General features: G+C 38.5%; 1 protein-coding gene across 1 annotated transcript in view; it reads right to left on the reverse strand.

Moving 5' to 3' along the window:
• Nucleotides 1-13,953, reverse strand: part of LOC124712279 (neurofilament medium polypeptide-like) — a 74,970-nt gene that overhangs the window by 12,211 nt on the left and 48,806 nt on the right. The gene's annotated exons all lie outside the window — the stretch shown is intronic.

Consider the following 13,953-nt stretch of genomic DNA (forward strand, 5'->3'; position numbering starts at 1 on the left):
CCCTCTCACCCGACGTCGACCTGGACATGCTTCGTGTGTTCGCCACGCCCACTGGAGACATCGTCGTCGTTGCTCCGTTCCGCCCGCAAACCACCGGCCTACCTGTCGCCGCATGACCAGCATGCCCAGTACGATACCCGGCGTGCTTCAATGACTTCCAGGTTCATGACATCTACCCACGCAGCTCCCCGATGACGCTGTCGAGCTGACCATGGTCCGGCTCCCGCGGACCACCCCTGCCAATGCCTTAGTCAACCCCCCCCCCCGGCCTCTCAAGAGTACTCCTTACTGTGGCAGGGAGGGGGGGGGGGGTCTATGTGGTGCATCAATATACGTTTGTCTCTAGACTCCGAGCATCGTCTTTGGATGCTGAGCATTGTCTTTGGACTGTTCCACCATGTCAGTTCTTTGTGAGCCTTTGATGTGTTTAGGTGAATAAATGAACTACTGTGAAATTGGTGTTGTTTGGTGTAACCACCTCAGCTAAAAGGGCTCATTAGCATGAAACTTTCAGGAATTTACTAAGATGAAACACAAGAATCGGGGCAAATTGAAAATATAAATTCTCATCTATAAGGTGCTTTTCACATTTATTGACAAAGCATCAGCAGCAGTTATATTGTAACCCTCATTAATAGATGGCAGTGACAACTGTATAATCTGAATAGTACATGTGTTCAGAGAATGGTGTGGCATCATGCTGTCCACTGGTTTTGCATGACATTAGTGTTGGTACACTTACTCTAGCCCTGACTCCTTAAAGATAGTGTGGTGTTGCCTTCTCTCCTTATGACTAGCAGCTCTAATGAGTCTCTGCCTCTTTCATCCCACTCCATAAGCTAAGCACTTTTGTGTGACTATGAACAACTTCTTTACAATATTTTCTCATGTCTCCATCAAGAACAAGCAGAGAATGAAACAAAAACCCTTAACATTGGAAGAGAAACACCCATCAATCTGTTCAATCCAATATGCAAAGCACCTATTTCATTTGTACTAAGCAGAGACAGAATTAATTCTTATGATAAGTTCAGGCGAATACAGGATTCTGAATACAAAGTCAAATAGGCGTAATGCAGGAGTAGGCTTAATAATGAATAAAAAAATAGGAATGCGGGTAAGCTACTACAAACAGCATAGTGAACGCATTATGGTGGCCAAGATAGACATGAAGCCCACGCCTACTATAGTAGTACAAGTTTATATGCCAACTAGCTCTGCAGATGACAAAGAAATTGAAGAAATGTATGATGAAATAAAAGAAATTATTCAGATAGTGAAGGGAGACGAAAATTTAATAGTCATGGGTGACTGGAATTCGGTAGTAGGAAAAGGGAAAGAAGGAAACGTAGTGGGTGAATATGGATTGGGGGTAAGAAATGAAAGAGGTAGCCGTCTGGTAGAATTTTGTGCAGAGCATAACTTAATCATAGCTAACACTTGGTTCAAGAATCATGAAAGAAGGTTGTATACATGGAAGAACCCTGGAGATACTAAAAGGTATCAGATAGATTATATAATGGTAAGACAGAGATTTAGGAACCAGGTTTTAAATGGTAAGACATTTCCAGGGGCAGATGTGGACTCTGACCACAATCTATTGGTTATGAACTGTAGATTAAAATTGAAGAAACTGCAAAAAGGTGGGAATTTAAGGAGGTGGGACCTGGATAAACTGACTAAACCAGAGGTTGTACAGAGTTTCAGGGAGAGCGTAAGGGAACAAATGGCAGGAATGGGGGAAAGAAATACAATAGAAGAAGAATGGGTAGCTTTGAGGGATGAAGTGGTGAAGGCAGCAGAGGATCAAGTAGGTAAAAAGACGAGGACTAGTAGAAATCCTTGGGTAACAGAAGAAATATTGAATTTAACTGATGAAAGGAGAAAATATAAAAATGCAGTAAATGAAGCAGGCAAAAAGGAATACAAACGTCTCAAAAATGAGATTGACAGGAAGTGCAAAATGGCTAAGCAGGGATGGCTAGAGGATAAATGTAAGGATGTAGAGGCTTATCTCACTAAGGGTAAGATAGATACTGCCTACAGGAAAGTTAAAGAGACCTTTGGAGAAAGGAGAACCACTTGTATGAATATCAAGAGCTCAGATGGAAACCCAGTTCTAAGCAAAGAAGGGAAAGCAGAAAGATGGAAGGAGTATATAGAGGGTCTGTACAAGGGCGATGTACTTGAGGACAATATAATGGAAATGGAAGAGGATGTAGATGAAGATGAAATGGGAGATATGATACTGCGTGAAGAGTTCGACAGAGCACTGAAAGACCTGAGTCAAAACAAGGCCCCGGGAGTAGACAACATTCCATTAGAACTACTGACGGGCTTGGGAGAGCCAGTCCTGACAAAACTCTACCATCTGGTGAGCAAGATGTATGAGACAGGTGAAATGCCCTCAGACTTCAAGAAGAATATAATAATTCCAATCCCAAAGAAAGCAGGTGTTGACAGATATGAAAATTACCGAACTATCAGTTTAATAAGTCATGGCTGCAAAATACTAACGCGAATTCTTTACAGACGAATGGAAAAACTGGTAGAAGCTGACCTCGGGGAAGATCAGTTTGGATGCCGTAGAAATGTTGGAACACGTGAGGCAATACTGACGCTACGACTTATCTTAGAAGAAAGATTGAGGAAAGGCAAACCTACGTTTCTAGCATTTGTAGACTTAGAGAAAGCTTTTGACAATGTTGACTGGAATACTCTCTTTCAAATTCTGAAGGTGGCAGGGGTAAAATACAGGGAGCAAAAGGCTATTTACAATTTGTATAGAAACCGAATGGCAGTTATAAGAGTTGAGGGGCATGAAAGGGAAGCAGTGGTTGGGAAGGGAGTGAGACAGGGTTTTAGCCTCTCCCCGATGTTATTCAATCTGTATATTGAGCAAGCAGTGAAGGAAACAAAAGAAAAATTCGGAGTAGGTATTAAAATCCATGGAGAAGAAATAAAAACTTTGAGGTTTGCCGATGACATTGTAATTCTGTCAGAGACAGCAAAGGACTTGGAAGAGCAGTTGAACGGAATGGATGGTGTCTTGAAGGGAGGATATAAGATGAACATCAACAAAAGCAAAACAAGGATAATGGAATGTAGTCAAATTAAGTCAGGTGATGTTGAGGGTATTAGATTAGGAAATGAGGCACTTAAAGTAGTAAAGGAGTTTTGCTATTTAGGGATCAAAATAACTGATGATGGTCGAAGTAGAGAGGATATATAACTTAGACTGGCAATGGCAAGGAAAGCGGTTCTGAAGAAGAAAAATTTGTTAACATCGAGTATAGATTTAAATGTCAGGAAGTCATTTCTGAAAGTATTTGTATGGAGTGTAGCCATGTATGGAAGTGAAACGTGGATGATAAATAGTTCAGACAAGAAGAGAATATATGCTTTCGAAATGTAATGCTACAGAAGAATGCTAAAGATTAGATGGGTAGATCACATAACTAATGAGGAGGTGTTGAATAGGATTGGGGAGAAGAGAAGTTTGTGGCACAACTTGACTAGAAGAAGGGATCAGTTGGTAGGGCATGTTCTGAGGCATCAAGGGATCACCAATTTAGTATTGGAGGGCAGTGTGGAGGGTAAAAATCGTAGAGGTAGACCAAGAGATGAATACACCAAGCAGATTCAGATGGATGTAGGTTGCAGTAGGTACTGGGAGATGAAGAAGCTTGCACAGGATAGAGTAGCATGAAGAGCTGCATCAAACCAGACCACAACAACAACAAGTACAGTAATTCTGCAGATAACTGCTTAGGCAAATTACCATCTGCTAAGCAACTAAAATGGCAGTAATTGCACCAGTTCTGTATTTTACCCTTAGTTAAGTAATCAGTTTGTTCCAGAATTCCTTCCACTGTTATGAAATATACTACCCATTAGTTGTCTGAATCAATAGACATTTCACTTTGAGTCACAAGTATTTGACATGTTTTAGCAGCATCACAGGACAATGACTAATGAAAGGATGCCATTAAAGTCCCTTTACATATATTGTCTGAAAAAGTTTCTATATAAAATGTCATCTGAAAAGTGTTTGACAAAACAGTGATAGTCGAATGACTTTCAGGACTGGAGCTGAATTACTGTAGGTCACTAGATATTCGTTTGGAATTTTAATGCTTGAAAATTCATGCATAATTAGCAATAGAGCACTGGAAAATCAACATTTTGGCCTAGGCTACAAGGTCGTTATTTTATGAGTAAATTATAATATCTATCATAATTTATTTAATGGAAAATCTCATTTTTCTTAATTCATTGTTACCATGCTCGTCAAATTTAAGGATCATGACTGTGTGGAATAATTACATCAAAATCAGTGTCAGATTAAGCAGTGCAGTAGAGTAATGTCATAAACCACTCACCCAGTGTGCCATGGATGCAGATGAATCATAGGATGCCAAAAATGTAAGTGAACATGTGATTTATGAAAAGTGTATCACACAATATCACACCAAAACAACTGGATAAACATTATCTGCAACCTGCACAAGCCATGATTTCAGTCATGACAAACGATAAGACACAGCTCCATGCCATCAGAAGGCACCACTGGCACTCAGTTTCTGGCCATTCACTGACACTGCTTCCCCGAAAATACTCCACTCCAAGAGCCACTCCAGGAATGAACAATAAACAAAACAGCTCTAAACTAAGACAATTTATCTTCAATGATAAATGATGATCAAAACACACTTGAAATGGATTGCAATATGTTAAACATAAATAATTATAACAGCTATTTTCTATCTCAGTCTGTACTAAAGCAATGAGAGAAAGTTCACATTCTCAACGGTATCTCACTAACTGCGTACTGGTGCAACAGTAGTCGTACTTTCAGATTCCACTACAAAAATATATTTAAATCCAGATGTTTTCCTCTTCCTCTATTTTAACTGATAATGACCACAACGAAATCAACTAAGGAAATCCTATGAAACACTTGAGATTGTAATTGTCAGATGACTGATCGAATTTGCCACACTTTGCTGGTTACTACTACGATACAGGGAAAATCAAAAAGAATCATCCAATTTAGAGAAATCATAACTATAACATTATTTGAGATATGTGCATGAACAACATACTGTTTGAATGAGTAAACTCTTGAGTTTAATGTGGTTACTGCTAGGTAATAGCAGTGTGTGCCTACTTCAGTTCTAGTAAAAATGGTGGTGGGACAACAGAGAGCATTTTGTGTTGTATGCTTTGTACAGTGCGGCTCAGTAATAACTGTTCAGCATGCCTTTTGTACTAGGTATGGTGTGATCCTCCTACAGCACAGAGCATTAGATGATGACATGAACAATTTTGAGAAACAGGTTGTTTGTGTAAAGGGAAAATGCCACCCAATCCATGAGTGTCTGACACAGACATCAATTGCATCTGCCATAGTTTCACAAGGAGTCCGAAGAAATTCATTTGCTATGCAGCTCGACAGCTCAACATGCCCCCCATGTCAAACTGGCATGTGTTCTGTTGATGTTTACACATTAAACCATACAAAATTCAGCTATGACATCGGAAGTTCACTGAGGCTTTTTGCGGATGATGCTGTGGTATATTGAGACGTTGTAACAATGGAAAATTGTGCTGAAATGCAGGAGGACCTGCAGCGAATTGATGCATGGTGCAGGGAATGGCAATTGAATCTCAATGTAGACAAGTGTAATGCGCTGCGAACACATAGAAAGAAAGATCCCTTATCATTTAGCTACAATATAGCAGGTCAGCAACTGGAAGCAGTTAATTCCATAAATTATCTGGGAGTACGCATTAGGAGTGATTTAAAATGGAAGGATCATATAAAGTTGATCGTCAGTAAAGCAGATGCCAGACTGAGATTCATTGGAAGAATCCTAAGGAAATGCAATTCAAAAACAAAGGAAGTAGGTTACAGTACGCTTGTTCGCCCACTGCTTGAATACTGCTCAGCAGCGTGGGATCCGTACCAGATAGGGTTGATAGAAGAGGTAGAGAAGATCCAATGGAGAGCAGTGCGCTTTGTTATAGGATCATTTAGTAATCGCAAAAGTGTTACGGAGATGATAGATAAACTCCAGTGGAAGACTCTGCAGGAAAGATGCTCAGTATCTTGGTACAGGCTTTTGTTGAAGTTTCGAGAACATACCTTCACCAAGGAGTCAAGCAGTATATTGCTCCATCCTATGTATACCTCGCAAAGAGACCGTAAGGATAAAATCAGAGAGATTAGAGCCCACACAGAGGCATACTGACAATCCTTCTTTCCACGAACAATGCAAGACTAGAATAGAAGGGAGAACTGATAGAGGTACTCAAGGTACTCTCTGCAACACACCGTCAGGTGGCTTCCAGAGTATGGATGTAGATGTAGATGTACTGCAAGCTCTTCATGAAGATGACAAACAACATGAGTGGAGTTCTGTAATTTTGTTCTTGGAAAGATGGAGGACAACAGTTTCCTTCCATGCATAGTGTTCAGTGATGGGGCAACATTCCGGTTAAATCAAAAGGTGATCCCTCATAGTGTGAGAATATGGGGTATGGAGCAACCACATGAAGTTGTTCAACAGGATAGGGACTCTCCAAAATGTAATGTGTTTTGCACAGTTTCACAGGAAAAGGTATATAATCCATTTTTCTCTGCTGAGAACACTGTTACAGGAAGCACATATCTCGATATGCTTGAAAACTTTCTTTTTCCACAGCTGCAGACTGATTCAAACAACTTCATTTACTAACAGGATGGGGCACCACCACACTGGCACCTGGAAGTGTAGGAATTTTTAAATCAAAGGATTACTGAATGATCAGTTGCACTGGGCCAAATGATTCAGCTTTATATTACTCTCCTCCATGGTCACTGGACCTGACTGTATGTGATTACTTCTTGTGGGAATTTACAAAAGACTCTAGTTATGTGCCTCAATTACCAACAACAATGAATGAACTGAGACATTGCATAACAGCAGCTGTGGTAGCTGTAACTCAAGATATGCTTGTTGCACTGTGGGAACAATTTGAATACCACATAGACCATGCCATGGACCTCAAGGGGGGCATATTGAACACCTATGAAAAGCTATGAAAAAAAAAACTTTTTGAGTTTCCTGTTAATAAAAAAACAAAATTCATTGTAAATATTTATTAGTTTCAGAAATATATACATGCCCAATTGGATGATTCTTTTTCATACACCCTGTATTGTTTATCAGTCATAAGCACATAGATGTCACTCATTTTCACTGCATTTTGAATGGTAGAGCTGGAAGAATGGAAACATTAGATGTTCACCACAATACAATATTAGTATTTACCTTTTGTATTCATCTTCAGAGTAACAATGGAATAACCACTCAAAAAAGCTGACAACAAGAAGGTAGCTATAAAACTGCGTCCAGTGCCATATTTTAAGAAACATCGCTGGTTATTGTTGTCGTTGGCCACGGAGGGAGTGTGTGTGAATTATGGTGTGGTAGACTGTAACAATTGTTTATCACTTCCAAAATGAGGTGATGATTTACTGTAAAACAAGAAAAAACAAAAAGAAGAAAAAATAAATGCTGCCAGAAAGGCAGAAAGGCATTTCACTGTGATTAATTGGTATATTGTGGGTCTGTCTTATGTGTGAGGTAATAGGGTGTGGAGGCTATTTGCCTATTACTGAGCAACTCTTCCATGAGCATAACAATAAATCTGAGCTATGATCTGACACAGTGTCAGTTTAGTGTCATGATTCATCAGTGTTTAGATAGCCTCAGTGAGTACTAGAACTGTCTACCCATCTATGCCATCGTATTACATCCTGATAATTTTCATCTGAGTATTATAGCAGGATAGAGACATCATTTATAAATGATACTGTCAGGGACTCAGTTAATGACAATGTGCACTCACTGTGAAGCACTGCATAGAAAATTAGCACAACGCTCAGCATGGTGAATGCATTGTTACCTCAGATCTCTCTGTCTTAAACATAATGCAAGTTGAAAAGCTCTTCAACATGGACACTCTTTGCTTTTACTGACAAAACATCAACAGTGGTTATACTGTAATCATTATGAGTAGATACTTGTCATTCTTTCAAAAAATATATATATATACTGTCTACACTTCTTGTTCCTTATTCCTTGTCCTGGTGACAATTGCTTCTCCTTTCATTTTAGCAGCAGCTCAAATTGAACCAACACCGTGCATATTCACTGATGTCAATTGTTACACAGCTTTTTGAGCCTACTTTCGAGCTAATTCTTGGTTTGGAACATAACATTATTTATAGCTTATGACGTCTCTCTTTGGATCTGAACATTCCTGTCATTTGTGCCCCTCTGTTTTGCAGATGATGCCAACAACAACTCTCTTACGAGAAACATTTTCAAAGTCTGCAATGATCAAAAGATGTGTTACTTTGTCATAATGTGTCCAGAATAATCACTTGAGACACTCCAGACATGTGGATGGTATTCAGTGAATTAGTTTTTCAGCTTTCAATGTGCTTATGACAGAAAAACAGAAGTAATTGTGACATTTACTGATTTATGGTGTTTAATTTGCAGTTGGAGCATCTGAGTATTATTAGTAACTATGCTGTAGTTCAGAAATGTGAACAAAATCCATTGACATATACTTTTGGTATTCAGGCCCTCATTCGTCATGTCTTTTAGACACAGAAGGTACTCACTTCTGCACCAGGCTTCACATTGTCTGATGGAATGAATAACTGAAACTTGGCAACAACGTAGAATATATTTGGCAATGGTGTGACTGCTGAATTATTTCCTGGATGACATTTCAATATACTGACAAATTCACTTGATACACCCTTGTCAGTTTGAATAATCTCAGTTTTTTTCTTTATAAGGTGTGACATTGGCACATCACTTTATGCTTTTGAGTCTGGGGAGATCATTCCATGCAGAAATTGCAGCTAATCTTGTCTTTTACATTGCTGTTTGTTGGTTGTAGCCACCACTGGGGCAATAAGGAAGACGCAATCACTCCAGCACTTCAGTGCCACTGAGGTGATGTGCTTGCTTCTGAAGCGATGGCTGCTGTGCATCACGGTTTCAGTCTTGCTGAAGGCCAGATTCTTAGCTGTTTCATGACAGAGCTACAGTCAGTCAGATCCAAAGTCAATAACTAAATTATAACTATCATATGCCAAGCTTGCACACTGTTTCAGTTTGACACAGGACAGCAAATAAATGCAGACAGGTTTGAAGTCCAGATCAATAATATCATATTCATTCATGTTGTTATAGGCATGCTCATGTTAAAGTACTTTCTGTTTTATTAAAGCAGGCTTACATACGCTGAATTATTGATTTTAGTTGTTGGCAACAAATACCAGCTGCAACAGACACAACCCTGGGGAGGGTTTTGAAGTGTACAACATCCTTATTGAGCCACCAGCTGCAAAATATTGTATTCAGACTGCACTTTGCTCAAGGAGATGTCTTTTCTTATGGCTGAACCTCTTAAGAAGTTAACATAAAGATATCATAACTAGACTCCAGTAACAATACTGCATAGGAATTCTCAGTGGGAAAAATGATGACATTCAAGTTAAAATGCACTAATAGTCACTCCTTTGATTTTTGTTGATTTGAGTTAGAGCCTGTTGTACTATTACACCAAACTTCTGAACCTTGTCTGTTGAATGTAAGTTGTGCATTATGGTTAAATGTTCATGGGTCATCACATATTTCAGTTATCGAAACTTCCGGAATGTAGAAAATGAATCATGACAGAATGAACGGCATTTCTTGAAACAGCAAAACCCTTTGCTGATGTGTTTTGCAAGCACTCGCTCCACACAGTGCAAGTGTTCTGAGCTCCCTTGCTGCTCTGTCAAACCCAGAGCAAACAATATGTTGCAAATGTTAGACTTTTTTCCACTTGTAAATCTATTATACAACTTTTGAAGAATGTTCATTAGTCATGATCAAGCAAAGTCCAATATCTAACTGCAACATAAAAAATTTCAAATCAGAAAATGACAGTTGGTAAACAAAATCATAGTGCCATGTTCACCTGGTCATATAACACCTGACAAAGTTGGTGAGTTGTTTGTGGCCAGTAGCCAGCTGCTGGGGAGGGGGGGGGCGAGTTGCTGCAGCTACTGCTGCAGGGTGAGAAAACTACTGAGCATAAACTTGGTTTTGATACAGTCGCAACCTGTGTGATGGAATTGTTGTAGAGATTTCTGGTGTATCAGGTGGGTTAGAAAGTGAAGGGTGGGCAAGCTGGATTTGCCATCAATGCTACCTGTTGAGTTATTAATATATGATATGATTATTAATGGTTCCATCACATATCCAAGGGCACATCAGAATCTTACTTCTGCCTTAAGCGGAAGAGTCTGGTCTTCACTAAGACTGTTATGATGTTCTCAGGTCAGTCACAAATCTGGCTAGATACCCTGTACAGCACATTAATATCTCCTAAATCCACATCTACATCTATACTCTGAAAACCACTGAGAAGTGTATGGCAGAGGGTATGTCCCATTGTACCAGTTATAATGGTTATTTTCACATTACATGTACTGAGTGTGGAGAGAGTTACTGTGTGCAGTAATTAATATAATCTTGGCAACACAATTCCTACAGAAACCATGGCCAGAGGTTTGTAGTATATTCTTAGAGTCATCATTTAAAGGTGGTTCTTGAAACTTTGTAAGTAGGCTTTCTCAGGATAGTTTATGTCTGTCTTCAGGTGTTGATCAGTTCAGTTTTTTCAGCATCTTTTTGACACTCTTTCAAGGACAAAACAAACCTCTGGACATTGGTGCTGCCCTTCTCTCTATACATTCAGTAATCCCTGTTAGTCCTACTTAGGGTCCACCACTCTTGAGCAGCATTTTAAGATGGGTTGCCTTTGTTGGCTGACTGCATTTCCCCAGTTTTTTGCCAATAAGCCAAAGTCTGGTTTACCCACAACTGAGCAGATGTGCTCATTCCATCTCATATCCCAACAAAGAGTTGCACCCAGACGTTTCTATGAGTTAACAAATTCCAACTGTGACTCAGTGACATTATAGTCATAAGATAATATGGTTTTTCATTTTGTGAATGTTTAAAACCTCACTCATTTGAAATTTTACCAAGATCTGACTGAATAATTAATGAAATGGTTTACTGCAAATGGTCTTTCACTTAACCTGAGTAAGACTAATTATATTCAGTTCACCCCAACTGCCAAAACTGAGGAAGAAATGACTGTTAAATATGTCACACAGGTCATAGAAAGAGTGGAAGTAACAAAGTTTCTAGGCGTGAAGATTGACTGTAGAGTAAACTGGTCCCATCACATTTTAGATCTTTACAAGAGACTCAGCTCTTCAGTTTTTGCAATGCGAATCATCTCTGTCAGTGCAAACTTAAGCATTAAAAAAGCTGCATACTATGGTTACTTCCATTCTTTGATGGCATATGGAATTATTTTCTGGGGAAATCAACCTCTTGCAAAGAAAATATTCATTGCTCAGAAGCGTGTTGTAAGAGTGATGTCTGGTGTAGATCCTAGATGCAGCTGCAGAAGCCTATTCCGGAATCTGGGAATTCTTACAACTACTTCTCAATATATATACTCACTTATGTGTTTCATAAGTAAAAACACTGATTTATACAAATATAACAGTGAATACCATCAGTATAACACAAGGAGGAAACATGATTTCCACACTGAAGGTAAAAATTTGAAGATTGTGCAGAAGGGTGTACAGTCCTCTGGTATAAAGATATTTAATGCTCTTCCTCCAGAAATCAAATGTGAAATTGCCAACAAATCTACATTTAAAGAGCTTCTGAGGCAATTTCTTTTAGCCATGTCATTTTACAGTTTGGAAGAGTTTATGACACACAGTGAGAAACGGCCTTAAAATAAGATGTATTATCATATAAATTGAACATTAAGCTGAACATTCTTGTCACATATGTAACTCTTTTAGTGTTAACTGCTTATATTTAACAGTCTGGGTTATATGACCTTTTCAGGTTTAATTTACTTTGTTTTATACCTGCAATCTGTAGGTCTAAGGATTCTCATTCCATTATGTTGTGTTATGGATCATTGTAGTGGTTAAGTAACTTTATATTCTTTACCTGTAAACATAGTGTACAAGTACTTGTCATTGACAATGTAAAAATTGACACACACTACATCCATGTGAAATTGTCACAGTTGGATCCATGGTGTAAGAAATAAATAAATAAATAAATAAATAAATACAGTTTCATCCAGACTGTACTCCATTACAGAGAACTGTATCATCTGCAAAAAGTGTAAAGTTATTATTAATATTGTCTGCAACGTCATTACCATACAAAATGAACAGTAGATGTTCCCACTTCCCTGGGGCACACCCAATGTTGCTTCTACATCTGTTGATGACTCTTCACCAAAGATAAGTTGTTGTGTCCTCCCTACCAAAAAAATCCTCAATTCAGCCACAAATTTTATTTGATACCACATATGATCCTACATTTTATAATTAGCATAGATGTGGTCCTAAGTCAAATGCTTTTTGCAAATCTATAAATACAGCAAAGACTAGAAATACTTGATCCACCGGATTATCTTTAACTGGGGGTATTGGGATACCATACCTTAAACAAACAAATTCTTTGACATATTATCAGTTCCTTAAAAGTCCATGTTTGTTGCCTTGTTTCAAGTTGGTTGTTAATAACATGTTCCATAGTTCTGCTAAAGGTGAAGATGAATGATATATGACATTATTTTATGGATCTGTTCTTATTTTTCTGTAGGCGGATGTAACCAGTTTTCTCTTCTAGTTTCTGATAATCATCCTGTGTTCATGAAATCTCCTGTAAATTATGTTCAAGCTTGTAATCATTACATCACTTTCAGATTTTTTATACCACTTGAAAAGGTCTGTCAGCCCCTAGAGCTTTGCTGAGATTTAGCAGTTTCAGTTGCTTTTCAACACTAGTAATTCTGTTGTATGTGCATACGTCATCTTTATAAAAACATTTCTAGATTTCCCTTGTGAGGAAAGTTTTGCAAACGGAATTCAGTATTTCAGCTCTACACATTCTTCATCTGCTTTAACATGGTACAGAATGTTCTGTCTACAAGCCACTGTGAAGTAGCCTACAGATGGTGCTCCACAGTATACGACATATCAGGGTTTCCTCCTGTTCCATTTGCTAATAGAGTGTTGAAAAAAGACTGCTTAAATTCCTCTACTTGTGTTATAATTGGCCTAATCTTGTCTTTTCCCTATGGGAATGATATGTAGGAGGCTGTGGTATATTCTTAGACATCATCACATAATACTGGTTCCTGAAACTTTGTAAGTAGGCTTTCACAGGGCAGCTGAGGTCTGTCCTCAGTATCATGCCAGTTCAGAGCTTTCAGCATTTCTGTGATATCCTTTGATGAAGCAAACAAACATATGAACATTTATGCTGCCCTTCTTTGTATGCGTTAAATGTCATGCTTCAGTCCTATTCGGTTTGGGCTAAACACTTGAGCAATATTCTAGGATGGGAGGTACTTTCATGTCCCCACATAGTCAATATCATTAAAACAAGAGTAGAACCCTGCTTGTGTGTGTGCAGACTTGAAGTTTTCTCCAGGGCACTCATATAATCAGTAGGCTATAATTTCAAGTTTCAAGCAAGTTTGCATGATAAGTGTGCATACATCAATGGTAAAGCACCTATGCTTTGAAGTAACTGTAATTAATAATGTGTTCTCAAAGTGGTTGAATTATCTGCTGCTAATGGTGGCCATTGTCAATGTTAGTGAATACAATTTTGTATCTAGCTCAAAAATGAATTACATTTTGGTTGGATGGTACTGTTGTGTTCAAACATATTCTACTGTTTTTGAAATGAATAGATGATCTGCTAGTTTGTTATACATATAAAGTTATTTGAAACATCTGATACTCTGATTACTCACACAATATTTGTGTTTAGCTTA

The sequence above is a fragment of the Schistocerca piceifrons genome, chromosome 8 (assembly GCF_021461385.2).
Source record: "Schistocerca piceifrons isolate TAMUIC-IGC-003096 chromosome 8, iqSchPice1.1, whole genome shotgun sequence".
Classification (NCBI taxonomy): domain Eukaryota; kingdom Metazoa; phylum Arthropoda; class Insecta; order Orthoptera; family Acrididae; genus Schistocerca; species Schistocerca piceifrons.